The 17,890-nt window shown below is 38.2% G+C and overlaps 1 protein-coding gene across 1 annotated transcript in view; it reads left to right on the top strand.

The window, feature by feature from the left end:
- The window catches only part of fat3a (FAT atypical cadherin 3a), a 228,197-nt gene that overhangs the window by 43,917 nt on the left and 166,390 nt on the right, over nt 1-17,890 (top strand). Inside the window, 1 exon segment of the mRNA XM_028463835.1 lies at nt 1,931-2,005. The gene's annotated coding sequence lies outside the window, so the exon portion shown is untranslated.

Here is a 17,890-nt window from a genome sequence, read left to right as displayed (position 1 = left end):
GGACTGCTTTTTTTAACGCACCTGCTTCAATCTTACCATATGTGAGAGTTACCCTGCTGTAGTGTTATAGCATATGTTTTGCAGCAATTAAAAGAATGACACAATGCATTTCGAACATAGTTGTTATATTTTCAAGCTAAAATACAATTGTGATCACAATTAAAAAAATAAATAGATTAAATACTAAAAGCTTAAAGTGAAAAAAAACTAAAACAGATATGTAAATCAGTTACTGTAGCTGTAGCTATGGTCGTACTAAGCAATCAAGTTCATAAAAGTAAAAGAATAAATACATCTAACATACAGTATATATCCAATATATCTTTTTATGCTATATTAATATGAATTATGTTGCATTTGCCAAAATCTAATATATACATCACTTTATCAATATATCACCCAGTTCTATTATTTCCAGCAGTATTTGTTATTTGTTCTGGAGATTTTTCAACTCAAATTGTTCCCCTCAGCTTTTTGGGCAATCAAAATAAACACTTAAGCATTGAATAGGCATGAAAGACCCTGTTTATGTCCTGTCTTACTCTGCCTCTCATCTTATCTCCCTCTTTCATTACCCATGGCAGTCTCCACCACACTTTTTCTATCCTGTTGACTCTCAGTTTTTTGTCAATGTGCATGCGATGTTCTCTCACCCCAGTGTGATGCCTTGCTGTCTTGAGAGATGGAAAGGGATGTTTAGCTATAACAGAAGTATGGATGGCCAGCAGAAAGAAGGAGATGACTAACCAAGAAAGACCACATGCATGGTGGCTGATGGTGGAAGATTAGAGCAGCTGAAGTGAGAGGAGTTAAGCGTATAAATAAGACATTTAAGAGACGTGGAAAATTGACTTCAAACTGTGGCAAACAGCCAGTGGAGACCCACACTTAACCTAACTTCATAGAGACTGTTTCAAATCAATTCTGGAGGCTGATGTGCCAAAAGCTGGTGGCAGTGAGATAAGAAGTAACCGTGACCTCTGACCTCCACAAACCTCTGATGTAGCCCCAATGAGATTCCTCCTCCCTGTGCATCGGGCCATGTGGGTGTGAAGCAGGTATCTGTTACTGTGCTTTTGACCGTGTGAAATTGAAGAAAACACTGTTATGGCAGCAGCAAGTGGGACGGGAAATGAGGGCAGAGCATTTTGTGTTCACTCTGCTGCATATCATTGTGCAAGTAGCCAAGGAGTATGAGCGTAAATTTGCACCTCTTTTATGTTTGGTCACATTGTAAATGTCAGCTCACTCAGCACTGCATGAATATTGACACGGTGCTGCTGCGTGTCCTGTCCAAGCTCTCCAGCTTGTCGTGGATGTTAGAAGAGCCACTTAGCAGCTGAGAGGCTCCCAATAGAGCAGGACTGACAGCCAGTCAACCTCATTGGCTCAGCCTTTGCTCAAAAGGGTTCCACACTAAACATAAATGTGTTTGAACTAGGAGCATGAATTATGCAGAGTGGGCACTGGGGTCAAGTGCACTGAAGAATAAATGTTTCTACTGTTTTAGAGTTAGAGGAGTTAGAGTTTTAGCTAGACTTCTGCTTCGTTTGTGTTGCATAATGCAACACAAGGGTTCCACAACTACTCCGTTCCAGTTCATCCCAAAGGTGCTCAATGGTGATACCAGTGGTTCAGTGCTGGCCACTCCCTACTCACCAAACCGTGTCTTTCTTTATGTCCTGGCTTTGAGCCCTGTGGGGCACAGACATGTGGTCAAACTGTCCCCATAAAGTGGGAAGCATAGCTTAGTCCAAAAAGTCTATGCATCCTAAAGCATTAAGATTGCCCGTTACTGGAGATAAGAGGCCCAAACTGTGAAAAACAGGCGGGGCCAAAATCGTTTGTCCATATTGTGGTTTTGTGGTGTGACAACATCTAAGATCTTCTAATGCAGCTGTCTGATTGATTTTTTCTGATCTCTCCATAGATCGTCACTTCTAATGCCTGATTTCACCTGCACTCTGTAGGACCACCTCGACTGGACACCTAAAAGACTCAAAAGGTAATTTGTTCAAACCTGATTGAAAATAACGGACTTATTTATTTGCCCAATAGGAAATTTGCTTTCGTTTTTATTTCTCCTCTAGAAGACTTGTAACTCAGCTTAGTTATGATCCTTCAAATGATCCATTATTTTACACATGGTTGTTTTTTGAAGTCTTGTTGAAATGTTTCAAAGAGGGTGGTCTGGATTTGTCATGTGGTTAATGAATTCCATGCCATTTGAGGTACTTAGAAAGAATGAGCACACAGGAGAGTTTATTTTATCTGGTAGATAGCCCAAGGGTTAAAAAAAAGAAGTGCTCGCAAAGTTATGTAGCTCAGTATGCAGAAGTTAGCTTTTTCTAAATGTCAGAGTCCGATTGGGTACCCCATTTGTGGCAGGAATAAAACCATCTAAAATAAGCATCTGAATCTCTTTATGTTTGACAATTGCAGATGATTCATTTTTTTATTTTTTTTTCTAAGATGACATCTGTGTATCCCCCTGGCTTGTCAATCAGAACCTTCCAATGCAGTTTGGTTATTTTAGGTTTAAATGTTAGTTCATATTTGGACATCTTCACAGCTTGACAGTTTGGCCACAAGCGACATGTGTGACCACTCACTGCTGGATTGTGACATTTAGCATAAATGTGATAAATCTTCTTTTTTTTGCTCTTGTCTTTTAGTCTGAATCAGTGTGTCTGCATAGCCTCCAACAATGGACTGCATACACGAGAAAACTATGACACATTGTTGGAATCTGCTCAGGGCCATTATATGTATCGTGTTATCTCAAACCGACTGAGTTTGCAATTCTCCTGGCTGAAATGTGGACAATGTCTGTATGCGAATGTCAGTGATTTAATGAGAGAAATAGACTTTGAGTTAAACAGTGGACCTTAATCAAAATGGGTTAAACTGCACTGTTTATCTTGTAGTACAGGCTGTGTGTGATAGGCAGGTCTCTAGCCTAGTGTAGAGAAAACCAAGCACTGCACACGAGGCACAGATTGCTGGGTTCATTCCTTTGTAGTTATGTGTTGTGAATTTTTTTTATCCTTGAAGGCCAACTGGTGTAGACATGCTTATTGAAATAAGCCTTCTTTCTCTTTTTATTCAGTTTGTAAAACTATGTGACGTGTGTCAGTGTTGTGCTTGTAACACCTGTCCATCATGGTTTATGGCAGTGGAGCCCAAAGACTTTCTCCTCTGCTTTATTTGCATTGAGCACGCTTCTTTGTGTTGTTCTTTGTGCATAGAAACAGTTTGACCTGCTTTTCCCAGAGTCCTCTAAGCCTATAGCAAATTGCTGTTGACACAATTAGCCTAAAATCCCTTTTAACAGCCCTACCTCTGCCTTTGGGCTGTCAAAGGTTGAATTAGCTCAGTTTACTCCTTGGTTACACAGCTACCTTGTAATAACTATACACTTGTCTTGTATTGGATTCAGTGCAGAACAACTTTGTCGACTTAAAGAGTAACTAAACCCCAAACCCACTTTTTTCTGCTGAATACATATTTATTTTGGTATTAAATAGTTCTATTTATCGATCCTAGTCCAACCTTTTACATTTTAGTAAAAGTATTTGAATTTTGCGTATTTAGCTGTAAAATGTCAGATAAACTAGACTCTAAGGGTTGAACACTGGCTATTACAATTGAATTTTGCTGTTGGCTGAGACGGATGGGTTGCCCTGCGTCATCAACTTTCATTGTTGGCCCCGCCCCTCCTTTAAAAGCTGAGAGGAGGGTTTCCTCCAATCACAGCTCTCCTTGAGCATTGATTGACAGTTTTAATGAGAAAGTCTAAAGGTGCGTTTACACCAAACGCGACTGAAGCGACTAGATTACATCCAAAATCAATAGAAATGACGCTATCTCAGGCAACCTCCCTTCAAGTGACCCGACTTGCATTATTCCGGCGACTAGGTCCTGCGTGACCAAAGTTGAAAAATTTGAACTTTTTAAGCAATTTCAAGAGACATCTCCCCGGCCGTCACTGTCTGTAGGGCCTAGGCAGCAGCCTCTCCCTCCCGCTACAGAGAGTGATCTAAAGCAAAGTGTTCACAAAGTTGGAATTACTTTGCTAGTTGTTCAAACTTCAGATTAGTCACAGAAAATGTTTCATAACAGACATATAAAAATATAAGCAGAAATTAAATCAACAGGAAAAACAGTTCAATATAGAAAAACAGGACACTGATCTTGACTTGCTGTCAGCTCAAGGCAGCAAGTCAAGGACCAGCCTCCTCCATCCTGGATTTCAGTTCTCCTTGGAATTGTATGCAGTAGTTGTTATCTTTGTCCCTCTTCCTCCTTGGCATGGAACAGAGCGTCTTTCTTCACTTGTCCCACAGTAACAAATTATATTTGACATTAAAAAACAACTGGTAAAATTCACCCTTGAGAAATAATTACAAATTATTTGGAACCACTAAACTTGCTTCTCGCACTGTCACACTTGAAGTTGCCCGTGGCTGGAACAGTGAGATACGAGATGTGTTTGGTTAGGAGAGAAAGTCAACTTCAGTGAAACTCGGATAAAAAAAAAACAAAAAACAGGATTTGTGTTCAAATGAAATTTACAGTATAATAAAACTTGAAAATCAGCCATTAACTTGATCAGTACTACACAATAACTGAATTAATTGCTTTTTAATAAATAATCTTTTTTGGGAACATGACATGATTACAAAAAAGTATTTTGTGAAACAGTTTTAAAGTGTTTTATTTATTTTTTTTTTCATTTAGAGAAAATACACTTTTACAAAATCAGTGATCAATGCCAATGCGTATTAACAATAATTATTTTTTAATGTAGAAAACCCTCCAAAACATTCTAACATTAGGTTCAGTGCAGAAAATGGGTGATGCAAGGTGAATAAAAGCATTCTCATTGGCCCAATTCCTCTTCACATCAAAAATCTTGACATTCAAATTAAATGTCTTCATATTGACTGGACTGCATGTGTGAGGAGTGGAGGAAGCTGAATCAACCAAGGTCACACGTGGAAAACCCCACAGAACACAGCATTGTTTAACATCAGAGCACTATGGCTATCTTTTCAAAACAAATAGAACTGGTTTGGTGAAATCATACCTGCTTTGTACTTAAAGATAAAGATACATCTTACTGTCTATTCAATGGCTCTACTCCAGCTCTGTGTAACGTCACGCTCAGCACAGCGGCTCTCTAATGCAAACCATTCAAGCTCATAAAAGTGTCCAAGCTGTCATTCATTTTGGAGGTGCTGGTGGTTTCAAATAATGCCTGTGCTTACAGATGAGCCATACAGAAGCAGCTGCATGACAAAAAGCAGTCGCAAGTGGGTGTCAAAACAAAAAAGAGCAAACACAATGTGAGTGGAGTGAATGTGAAATGTGAAACTCACTTCAGTCAAGGCCAACAACACTACACTAAAACTAAAGAAGTGTCCATCTCTCAGCAGAGATCAGAACCTGGAGACTATTAGGATGCAAGCACTGGTGTGGTGAATAAGTGACTGAATTGAGCTGAGCAGCAAGCTTTGATCTGAATCAACACTCTTCTGCCATGCCATGGTGAGGAGTGTGGCTGTGCATGCTAAACATTCAAATTCCCTTCCCTACACTTTCATCATTCTCTGCTGTCTGCACACCACAGGTCACCTTTTTCTTTGGAGCCTTCAGGCTACAGTTGGGATCATTACTGATGTCTGTGGGAACACACTGGTGGAGCCATTTCACACGTCCCTTTTTCCCTCTGTTCCTTGTGCAGAGAATTTCAGGGGGGACCTGTTTGCACATGCCTAAATATTAATGCAGCCTCCTCAGTACAGATGGTAGACTGTTAGTGAAGCCTCAGAATGATTTTAAAAGTAGGTAAAAAGTACTTTATTTGCAAACTTAGGTGTAATGAATGATGGATTGAAGATTATATAATTGTTGCATCACTCCATAGTAAACCAAAGCTGTGTGATTATAAATGGCTCCTTATAAAGTTTTTGGGGTGTATGACAACTTAGAACTCATGTTGGGTTCTAAAGTTGGATGTAGAAATGGATTAAAGAACATTTACATTTTTTCAAATGGATTATGATGATGATCTCATATGCAGCATCTATTTAATGTATGGTAAAAACCTGCATTACATTACATAAAATGCTATTACAGGTACATGCTTTACCTAGCATTGCCTTTTTCTGCTGCATGGCTCCCAGGTTTGGTTTCGAGAGCCATAGACCTTACATTTGCCACAAAATTTGAAATGATCTAAAAATCTGATAATGATAAAATTGTTCTCTCTCCTTTCTGCTTTCCTAATTTCTTTGACTGGCAGGCAAAAATGATGACTGAGACCCAACTATTAATACGATCATCAAAGCAATTCAATCCCCTGATATTTATAGGGTCACTGCTACTTTCCCAAAAGGGTCAAGTAATACATTTAACAAATATAAAATTTGGTTCCAAATTTGTTCAAGAATTTTGTAAGCTGAAGGTGGGAGTCACAGATGATGAATAAAAGGATAGCAGCCAGTCTGAAAGGGACAAATGGAAAGACTGTAGTAAGAGCTGCCACAGTATTTGGTTGGTAGACCGTGGCAGTGTAAAAAAAGACAGTAGGCTAAGATGGAATGACCCGTATTGAAATAATTAGAAAAGACAACATCAGAAGAACAGCTGAGGTTAATCATTGTGGAGATCAGGGATGCATAATTGAGATGTTTCCAGCGTGTGCAGAGGAGAGATAGTGGATATATTGAGAAGAGGATTTGCATTGATGGTGCATGAGATTGGAGCAGCTTTAAACACATGCAGCTTTTCCCAAATGAGCTGCAGAGCTGAAACAAGAGGAATTTCATAATGTCTCTTCTTCCATGTGTTGTTGTGTATAAATTTCTTAAATGTAGTATTTTTATTGATGAGAGTGAATGAGCAATATTAGGGCCTTCATTATTTTGTTTCAAAATGTCTAGTTTCAGGGTATACACTTTTTCATTTATTTTCATCACCTTTCCATGTTTAGAGAACTGGCTATTAAACTTTCAAAAATCATACCATACTTGCTCAATAGGGTTGGTAGAGTCAACTACTGTTATTCATTTTACATTTTATATGCTTTAGACAATTTTCAAAATTTGGATGGTTATGTTGAAATCATGCATTGTATGGTCCCTAAACAGTGAAACCTTAAATCACCCTCACATTTGACATTTTTTGTGACTGGAGATGCTTCTGCTGTGAAGTGTAAATTACTACCAGTTTAATAGGGTTGGACATCTCCCTGTGATAACTGATTCGATATGCATCTCGATACACAGGTTACGATTTGATTAAAAAAACAATATCCTTTTATTACTGACTGATTCAATACAAATCAATTTGATACAGTGTAGGAAGGGAATTATACGATTTGTTTCTACGGTAAATATTTGTTGTAGATATTTTATAGAATAAAAAAGTAAATTCTCAAGTGACATTACATTATTTTCTTTTCAAATATGTATAAGACCACATATCCCCAAGCATTGATAATAATAACACATCAATTTTATATAGCGCTTTTTTGGACACTCAAAGTCCGATTGTGGCGTTATGGCACTGGCACAACAAAAACAGAACAACAAAATCCCGTCAATGTATTTATTTTTAGATGTGAACCAAAAAAAAAAAAAAAGTCTCATTAGAGGGGAACTCCAGAGGCAAAAGTAGCACAGAATACTAACAACAAAGTGCAACATTTCAGCCTGAGCATAGTGTTTTGAGTACAAAGATGCAATATTTCAATGCAAACATGTTGCACATAAACAAACCATGTAACAATAACCTTATAATGATGACCCCTGGTGGTCATCTCAAAATGTGGCCTGAGGCCTGAGGAGCTAGTGTGGAAGGACAAAGCAGCAACCACATTCTTATCTCAACAATGCTTAAAATACTCGTCACATTTTTTTTCATCCAAACCTAAACTCTGCTGTGATCATTAGCTATTATCACCCTACATTGTGTTCAAGTGCTCATTTTTCTGTGAAGTTTTAAATAAGTAATTTGAGGTTGAAAAACTGGATTTGACGTCATATATGACAATGATTGACAGCCGCGGGTCTTGCATACTTCTCTTTGTGAATAACAGTTACGTTGTGAAGGAAAGCTGAGACACCATTAAACTTTTCCGTTCAGTTTTTTTGGTATTTTTTGAGCAACTAGTTCTAGTACTAACCTCTATAATCTGATCATCTGAACAAGGCATTGGTAGAATTTCCATTGGGAAAGATACTTATGTTCTTGGCGTAGCTGGGCTGCGTAACTCATCAAGGCAGTACGCTAAATGGTAATTACAGGGATCCTACTACGCAGACACTGGCTCCAAATGACATCAAATTTGCAAGATGGAAGCACCCCTAAGCTTCATATTTTGACTTCAAGAACATTGAGTAGGAACAGCTACAGTGCACGCCCGCGATACCCGATCCATGACTCGACAACCAATTCATGGCTAATTCCTATGGACTGAGGAGCCTGCTACCAATGCAGCCATATCTTTCACTTGTTGAACCAGCTCTCTGGTCGCATCGGTTTATCAGAATCAGAAGTCCTTTATTAATCCCAGGGGGAAATTGCTTTTGTTACAGCCACAGAACACATCACAAATAAAGGAATAAAAATGTTAACAGACAAAAAAAAGAATAAACAATAAATAAGTGTATAATTAAGTAAAAGACTGTTAAAAATAGGGATCAGAAACACACACATTACAGTAGTAGAAAAAAAGTAGGATAGATAATAATAATAATAATAATAATAATAATAATAATAATAATAATAATAATAATAATAATAATGATATACAAATATGTACCAATATAATACAAATATACAAATGTGGTTTAGATATGTACAACAATCAAGCTGTGAAGTTACAGAGATGAATTATACAGTTTGATCACCACAGGCAGGAATGATTTCCTGTGGCGTTCTGTGCAGCACCGTGGTTAGATCAGCCTGGTGCTGAAGCTGCTTCTGTGACTGACCAGCACATCATGGAGTGGGTGGGACACATTGACCAAGATGGATTTCACCTTGGACAGGCTCCTCCTCTCTGTCACCACTGTAAGAGGGGTTCACAACCTTACAGTTTAACTAATGCACCTGTGGCTAAACCTGTCAAAGTACCAGTGCGTCTTCAGATTTGAATGCAGTCATAATAATATGAACCGTACAACAAATTTAAAACACATTGCATGCATTCAATCACATGATAAAATGATCACTACTCAATCCGTTACACTGAGCGAGAGATTTTAAACAGGACTTTCAGCAAAATTGGACATATTTCTCTGTCTGTCACACTTTCTAGACATTCAATCAGCTTTTTTCCAGGAAAAGATAATGCAGGTAAAAGTGTGATATTGTCCCTAAACAAGCTTAACAAGCATTTCCATGTCATGTTGGAGCTGAAACCATGTTTTAGCACTCAACATTACATTTGCCACAAAGACTGTGGTATTTATTTAATAATATTTGCAGAATTGCCATAAGTTTTTATAAAAAATGTAGTATTTATCCAAAATCCCAAATTCTTACCTTGATGTTAGGGTTTGGTTTCTCAAGTGTCACTTATTTATTTAGAAATACTTTCTTGGACTACATGCTACAATGTAGTGTTATTTTGGTCATTGCTGTACAGTGGAACACCTCAGTTTGTGCGATGAAGGATCCCTGCTGTGTTCAACAAGCATGTCCTTCTGTGAAGCAAAACAACCTACCATTTACTGCACTTCGGGAGAAATCAGCAAAGTAGAAATGTAAATTCCCACAGAGACCTTCCAGAGGCAAGGCGAAGCAGCTCTAACAAGGTTTACATGAGTGGTGCATATTAGTCCATTACATGATGAGAGCACTCCAGTTCTGTCAGCACTGTGTGATTTAAAGGAAGAATTGCCATCTGGACTTGAATGGAGGGCTGCATTGATGAGGATGAGTTATGGAAAATCTCATTATACCCAAGCCCCTATATGCTGATGTACCCTGCAGGCACGTATTCCTGCAACACCTTGAGAGTGTCAATACCGCAAACACGACAGCTTCATGTTTTTTGGTTCAACCTGTTGTAATAGATCTACCTTGTAAATGTCTTGAGAGGTTTAGAATGGGTTTATGAGCTTGGGCTGGTCAGAAAACTGAGCCTGCCTGTGAGAGTCAGCCACAGGAAATCTGTTTTAGTCATCATGGAGCTTAGAACTGTGGTGTTGTAATGTATAGTCTGCTGCAGCTGCAACATGCTCCAGTGGTTCAAATCCAGTTTTAATCATTTTAGAAAACCGGATCATTTATAACTACTATTTGATCTTTTACACTCTATATTTTTTCCTCTAGCTTTGGTCTTTTTTTGTGGTTTTTACTTGTAGGGTATAAGAAATGAAGCTGTGCACTTCTGTATTTGTTCATTTAAATGACCAGGGTCATCTTTGTGAGTATAGTTCAGATCACTAGAGAAATCAACCAAAAATATTGATCCAGCTTTGTGGATTTCAGCAGCTTAGGACCTGACTGCCTCCTGAGAAATTGGTGCTAGACCAATGACGGAGAGCCAAATACAAGGATGAAATACTGTACATAGAGTAAACTTGTAATTTAAATGAACGTGAAAAGAACTAGCAAAGCCCCAACGTCTATCCAAGAGCCGACTCTTGGTTCTTCTCAGATTGAAGAATGAACAAAGATCTTTATTACCATTTATCACCGTTAGCCGGGTGAAACTTCAGGGGTTCGGGTGAAGGGAGGGAGATATGTCTGTTTTTTGTCCGTGACTGACTGATTTCACAGTTGGCAAGAGAAATAGTGCTTGGATGTTGGAATGTTAGACAGTGGGCAATGGCCAGAAAAGTCCTTGACATCCACTGCTATATAAACCCCCCACCCCTTTCCTCCCCACTCTTGTCTAGGCCTCCTTTTATAGGAGTTGATAGATGTGTAGTTGGTGAAAACAACAAAAACCGATAGACAAGCTCCACAACGGATGGAGACAGAGGAAAACTAACGGCCAGCTTGTAAGATCCTCCCAAACTTTCACAGAGACTGAAATGTGTGTCTGTGTATGTGTGAATCTCTCCTCTGGGAAGGCTCGACTAGTGGGAAACTGTTTGGAACCCCTAAATCAGCCAGTCTTTTTCTTAGTCACTGAGCTGCCATTAATCTCGGATGTTTGCCTGTTTGTTTGTAACGGATTACAGGCTGCTGGAACTAATGAGTTTTAGACCTGAACCCTGATCTCACTCCAGTAATGATTTGGGGGTAGAATTGAAGAGTGATGTGAAGTTAACACAGTGAAGGGGAAAGAAAAGACAATGAGGTATTGTTTGAGTAAGTAAGAGATTCTTATTGTGCCAGTGTAGCACAGGCAATGAGAAACTGCTGGTAAATGAGCACAAAAATGTGCAAGAATAGGTTTGCTAACTCTCCGAAGTATAAATAAAGGGCATCAGTTTGGAGCGTGCAAATAATGAGCCACACACTAAAGGAAAACTGAGGAAAAAGTTCAACTTTTTTACCAATAAATGAAAAAATGGTGCCATATGATTATTACCCCCCCCCCCTTACACACACACACAAAGTGTGGAAGGGGGATTTCGGTGTTGAGCTCCGTCCGTCCGTCTGTCCGATTTAAAGGGGACCGCTTTTCTCAGAAACTGTTTAAGATACGATACCCAAATTTGGTGTGTGGCTTTAGGGCATCAATAACTTGATGGAGTTCAAAAATGAGAAGCGAGCATTTATGTTTTCCGGAGTTATTTCCCTTGTTCTGTTTTTCTTTACTCTGTTTGAGGTATCTTCAAAGGGGACAGCTTTTCTCAGAAATTGTTTAAGATAGGATAACCATATTGGGTGTGTCACTTCAGGTATCAATACTTTGATGGAGTTTGAAAATGAGAAGTGCGCAAATATTTTTTGCAGAGTTATTGCCCTTGCTCTGTTCGAGGTATCTTCAAAGGGCACAGCTTTTCTTACAAACTGTCAAAGACAGTTAGTAATTTTAGATTCTGATATTTTCTTATGTATACATCTAAGTTCTTAGATTTAGGACATTTAGGAAAATGTTGTGAGTTATAATGACAACCAATCTGGCGGGGAATGTTGATGACTATGTCTTCTTGTTATAGCTGTAAGCATCTGAACTGAGGAGAGGTCAAATCTGCAGGGGAACAATTCAACTTATAAGTGTTTTGGCAGAGAGCGATATGCACTCCACTGATGCTAACACAAGCCTGCGTTCATCTTCCCTTCACTTAAATCCTAAGTGCCTTTCAGTAAAACTAGACTGGAAATCCAACTCCCACCTATCCCCCTTATCCGCAAGTTCCTACAGTCTGCCCTAGAGGAACAGTGCAATAACAAGCCACGAAAACCATCCAGATCACTGTCCTGGTTAGTAGTCAACCACACAGTTGACATGCATGATTCATGAATCTCTCCGCCCCTTGTGAGCACAAAACACGTGAGGCAATCAGTGTAGCTACTCTTAAAATACTGACTATGAATGTCTGAGATTGGCACCGGGTGAAAGGTAAACAAAGTATAAATGCTTTTTTTTTTTTTGATTTCCAATTAGGTGGCAGTAATCAATACAATATTTGTAGTTTGATTATTCTTACTGTAGCAGGTAGAATCCTGTTTAAGGTTTAATGTTTTGTAAAATCAGGTGATTCAATCCATTTTCTTCTTGGAATTCTTCGATAAAATGTGTGTATCCACCAGCCTATCCCATTTTATTGCATCACCACAGCATGTCTTGACAATTTTCTTTGACAGATGCCTTCCTTGCTACGAGCTAGTATTGAACCTGTGTGTAAGTGTTGGGAGATATAAACCAAAAATCATATTTTGATGGGGTTTTTTATCTCAAAATGGTGGTAGCATTATATATGTTGTTATTCATTTTTCAATAAAGTCTTACCAAAAAGACGATGCTGGGTCATAGCCACCAGTGAAATATGCCACACAAAGACATTTATTGAAGCCATATCAACATGTGTCACCACTTTTGGCGTTTTTTCCTCATAAGGGATGGCACATGTGAATGGCTTTTATTGTGTGGCTTTTTTAAACTGAAGAACTGAAGCCCAGATGGACTCAACAGTCTGAGTTGTAGAATGTAGTTTTACACAGTCTTACTTTATGTTTAATTTGTGGACAGTGAAAGAGATTATTTGTGCTCAAACCTTTAATAAAAACTGGTTTCAATAACTCTGCAGATTTCTTTCTACATTGGACTTTGATATGAACATTATTGTCTTATTCTGTATTCACATAGAGGAAAATCTCTCTCTCTCTCTCACTCTCTCTCTCTATATATATATATATATATACTGTATATATCGTTCCGTCAGGGTAGGCAAGGTAGGCAGTGCCTACTCAAGGGTGAATTGATATTTTGATTATTTGTTTTAGTTATATATATATGTATATATTATAAATTATTTATTTTTCCATTTCCAATAGCCTACAGTACCTACAGTGCTCTTTCCTGGAACAGCTGCACAGTCTCACTCTGCTATATGGCAGAGGGAGGCCACGCCCCCTCCCAAAGGCACGTTGCTGCTCTGCCTCCGTTCCCATTGCGTGTTTTTACGTGTTTGCGCATGCACAGTCAGGTCCCCAAGATGACAACCATATACGTCCAAAGGCAGTGTAGAGAGCTGCCTTTGGACGTAACGGCGCTATGCTAAATGCTATACGTAAGTTCACATTGCATTAGTGAATCGATGCCATGTGACCGCTGCTGCTACGTTCTCTAGCTAGTGGGCGGGATAATACTATAGACAGGATGACAGCGCCAGAGATGATAGAGAAACTTTTTTTTGAGGAAAAAGGACAGCTTTTAAAAGATGGGAGACCAACACCTGAGTTACTAGACCTTCAGCAAAGGTAAGGTCAGAACATTGTTGGTACTTTCTACAGTGAAAGGTAGGATTGGCTTTGTGGATGCTCCTCACTGAGGCTGTTCTGAGTGGTTGTTGTTGTGTTTTTCGCTGTGTTTCTGTGTTTCCAACACAAACAACGGACGTGCTGCTGTGTTATGAGATATATCTTGTTGGGAGAGTATGGAGGCTATATTAAATAATTGTTTATGTTTCTTTAATGGTGTTTATGATGTTGATTTTGTTAGATGGCTAAATGTTTGTTCATGTGGATCTTGTTGGGTTTTTTCTTTCTTATTATGAATTTTATATTTTGATAAGTGCATTGAGATGACTTTGTTGTAAATTGCTTTATACAAATAAAATTGTTTTGAATTGAATTAACACTTGGCAGCAGAAACATATGAAATTGTCATTGGTGGTCTGGATTTGCAACGTGCCTACCCAACCCTAGTGGTCACGGCACGTCACTGCCATCCATCCATTTTCTGACCCGCTTTGTTACTGTTTTTTAGGGTTTCACCAATTTTTTGTCTCTTTTGTGACCCTAATATGCAAATTGTGTAAATGTATTGTGATAGCTACAACATCTGTATGCTAACATACAGCATGAAAATTTGCTACCACGCTGAGCCAACAAAGTAAAAAATGTAACATAATATATAAAACACGCTGTCTTTTTCATTTGAGGAATGGCTTTTTTTTTTTTTTTTACAATAATAACACATTGTGGACATTCTAATGACTACCCAGAAATGATTACATGGAGAATACTTACGTCTATAAGTGGAATCCAATTTTCTGAATAAAAGCAATGTTGCTGTGCCAATATAGTTCCTGACCCTGTAGGGGTTACTTATATGTAGATGTCCTATCCAATAGCACTGCAAGAATTTGTGAAAAAATGATAAAAATATAACATTGACCTTATTTTTAATGAAATACAAAGATGTAATATCACAACACTGGGGGGCGAATTCACCAAAGGTTTAGGGGTATTAAAACGTGTGCAAACATCACGCCACACGCTAATAAGGAGTACATACTCCAGGGAATCAGGACCGCATGTCTTCAACGCATCACAATTCGCTCTCAATCAATTTAGCGCGTTTCCCTCTGATGAATATGTAAAGTAGGCAGATCTCTTAAGGTGCGCAAAAAAATGGATGTAATGGGCGCAATGCGAATTTATCAAACCTGTAACTGTTTGCTGTGATTGTTTTAGCACAGGAAAATAGTACTACTGACAAGCAGGTACAAACACACACGCAGAGATCCGCTGCAGTAAATGACACAAAATAGAAAAAAAGGCTGCAGTTAACCTTTCTAGTGTAAGAACATAATGAAGAAAAAAAAAAACAATAGTCAATATTAACAGCCACAGAAGAGGATGCTGTGCGTGCTATGGATGCAATGCTCCAGTGATGTTTTGAACGTTAAACTCTGATGTTGTGTTGATGGAAGGAGCATCAGGCCAGAATCAGCTGATCAGATGTGTAATTTATGCAGTGATGGCACAGTGTTTACAAATGAGAGTGTGGTGACACAGCGCATAGCAGATCAATAGGACGGTTTCTGTCCAAATCTGCCTGTTTTTCATGGACTGATCAGAGCAAAGTTACAGGATCAGATGGAGCAGCCACATTAAATTAGGGTAAAAAAAACATCAGTAGGTTTTCAATTTTATTTATTTGTTTTAAACATTTTTATTTGTTTATTTAGTTTTCTACATTATTGAATATTTGTGCAGCAGACAGAGAAGTCCAAGCTGTGAACAGCTTAGCTTTTATCAAACTAATAGAAGCTATAAACAACATCTGCCACATCTGTCTGAAAAGCTTTTGTTGGCCTTCTGAAAAGCTGTACAAAAATGTAAGCTAAACCTTTTGTTTGAACACAAATATTTTTTACCCTAATTGAAAACATCAAATATACAGTAAATACCACAAAAGAAAAACAATAATTGCAAAAGTAGATATAACCTTAATTTTGAAAAGATATACAATTTCAAAATGAAAGTAAATATAAAAAAACAGCTTTACAGTTGACAGATTTTCTTCGTTCCTTTTTCAGAGCACATAAGATCATGATTTCTGTCATGGCATAAAAAAAATTTCAACCAAAAACTTAAAAATTGTATCTGGAGAAAATTACCTACCCTACCTTTAAACTATGACTAAGGCAATTTTGATTTGAAGCGAAAGAATTAGCTTTTGTAATTCAACAGTTTTGGTGATTTTAGTTTGATTTAAATATTCCAAAAAAGTATTTTATTTTTTATTTTGAAAAATGTTGTCATATATGTACAATTTTTTTTTTCTCCAATATTTGTGGATAAACGTTTCTCCTTTTAGCTGCAATGTAGCAAAGAAGAGTCAGAAAGAAAATCCCTTAAAGTTTTAAGTATTTCACAAGAGTGTAAAACAATCACAATTAAAAAAAAGAATGTGTTTTTAATTATTATTATTACTCATTACAACAGTTCAGAAGCAATTTTAACAGAATATCACATAATTTCTTTGCAGCACTCCAGGTTGGACTAATTTAATCACTTTCTGCTCACGCACAGAAACACATGGAACATTTTGCTTGTTTTTCTCTGATGCTTTGTAATGTGAGTGCAATACCTCTCACTTTTTATATAAGAAGCTGTTTAAAGCTGACTTTAAAAAATGAAAAATACAGCTTTCTTTCATTTGATTTTTTTTTCTTTACTTGTTCAGACTTTTTGATCTCCTCAAAAATGCTGTGCTGTGTCTTGTTATTGCTGTATATTTATATTTTTTTTTCCTGGAGAACGTGGCTATGCTATACCTTGCAGCTTTGCCAGTGTTTCCCACTGGTAAGTCCAATTTCAAATGAGCTGAAAGCAGTAAATGGCTTGTGCGTTTGTTGAAAACTAGTAGCACCTCGGATTTTCCCTGCAGCTCAGGTATTCATAGGTTTGGACGGTTACATTTAGTCACATTTAAATGATTAAAGAAATCTTTAACTCTGGCTGTGGTGAATTTAAGTGTGGCAGCCTGCCATATGTTGAAACGATAATGCTTGATTTCTACTATAATGTTCTTTCCAGTGTACCTCAGGCCATTCTGTCCTGAGCCAGGAACATTGTCAGCGACCCCTCTCATCCCCCAATCAAGCGTTCTCCCTGCAGGCCTCTGACAAGAGCTTGTGCAGCATTCAGTGCAGGACCACCAGCTTTTCCCACATGCCATAGGACTGATGAACTCCGACCATATTTCTAACATTATTTAAAGGGCTCATGTTAAGCTAAATTGACTTTTCTGTGCTTTAAACATTGTAAAAGTGCTATTTGGGCTTTAAACACATGCCCAAAGTGTTTTTTTCTTTGATTCCCTCACTCGTTAGTTAGAGGGTGATTTGCTCACCCTCTAATGCGTTCCCTTTTTGATGATGAATTTGACGCAGCACTGAGCTGGAGAAGCCGCGCCTCCAGGAAGCTCTGCCATGATTGACATGTAAACAGACGGCCATGAAAGTGAGCATTTCAGCGTCCTTTGCGCAGTGTTATGTATGTATTTTCTACAGTCTATGTATGTACCAGTGAACGCCCCGCCCCCACATTCTGTCTCATGTTTAAAAAGCAGCATGAGCTTGGCTTCGGAGTGGGTGGGAGGAGGGCGGGCCATCCTCTGGCACTACATCACCGTGCGAGGAGAAGGAAGTCAGTGTCCCATCTAAAGACCTACCCACTCATGAATATGCATAAGTAGGCCACAAATCAGCCTGTTTGTGTAGAGTAGCTCAGAAAGTGACTTTTCAGAGGCTAAAACTCTGGAAAAGAGGCGAGTTTGGGAAAACAAACGTCAAATACTATGTTTTCGGGATTCTTAGAACAAATGGTGAAAAATAACATGAAATGGGACCTTTAAATCTTGTCTTTTTTTTTTTTTTTCTTTTTTTTTTTTTTCTTCACCTTGTTTGCACATGCTGTTGAAGGTTAACACTACAAGAAGTGCAATCTTTTAACAGCAATG

This window comes from Gouania willdenowi, chromosome 13 (genome assembly GCF_900634775.1).
Source record: "Gouania willdenowi chromosome 13, fGouWil2.1, whole genome shotgun sequence".
NCBI lineage: Eukaryota > Metazoa > Chordata > Actinopteri > Blenniiformes > Gobiesocidae > Gouania > Gouania willdenowi.
Note: the sequence above shows the minus strand (reverse complement) of the source record. Positions and strands in the feature narration are given on the sequence as shown.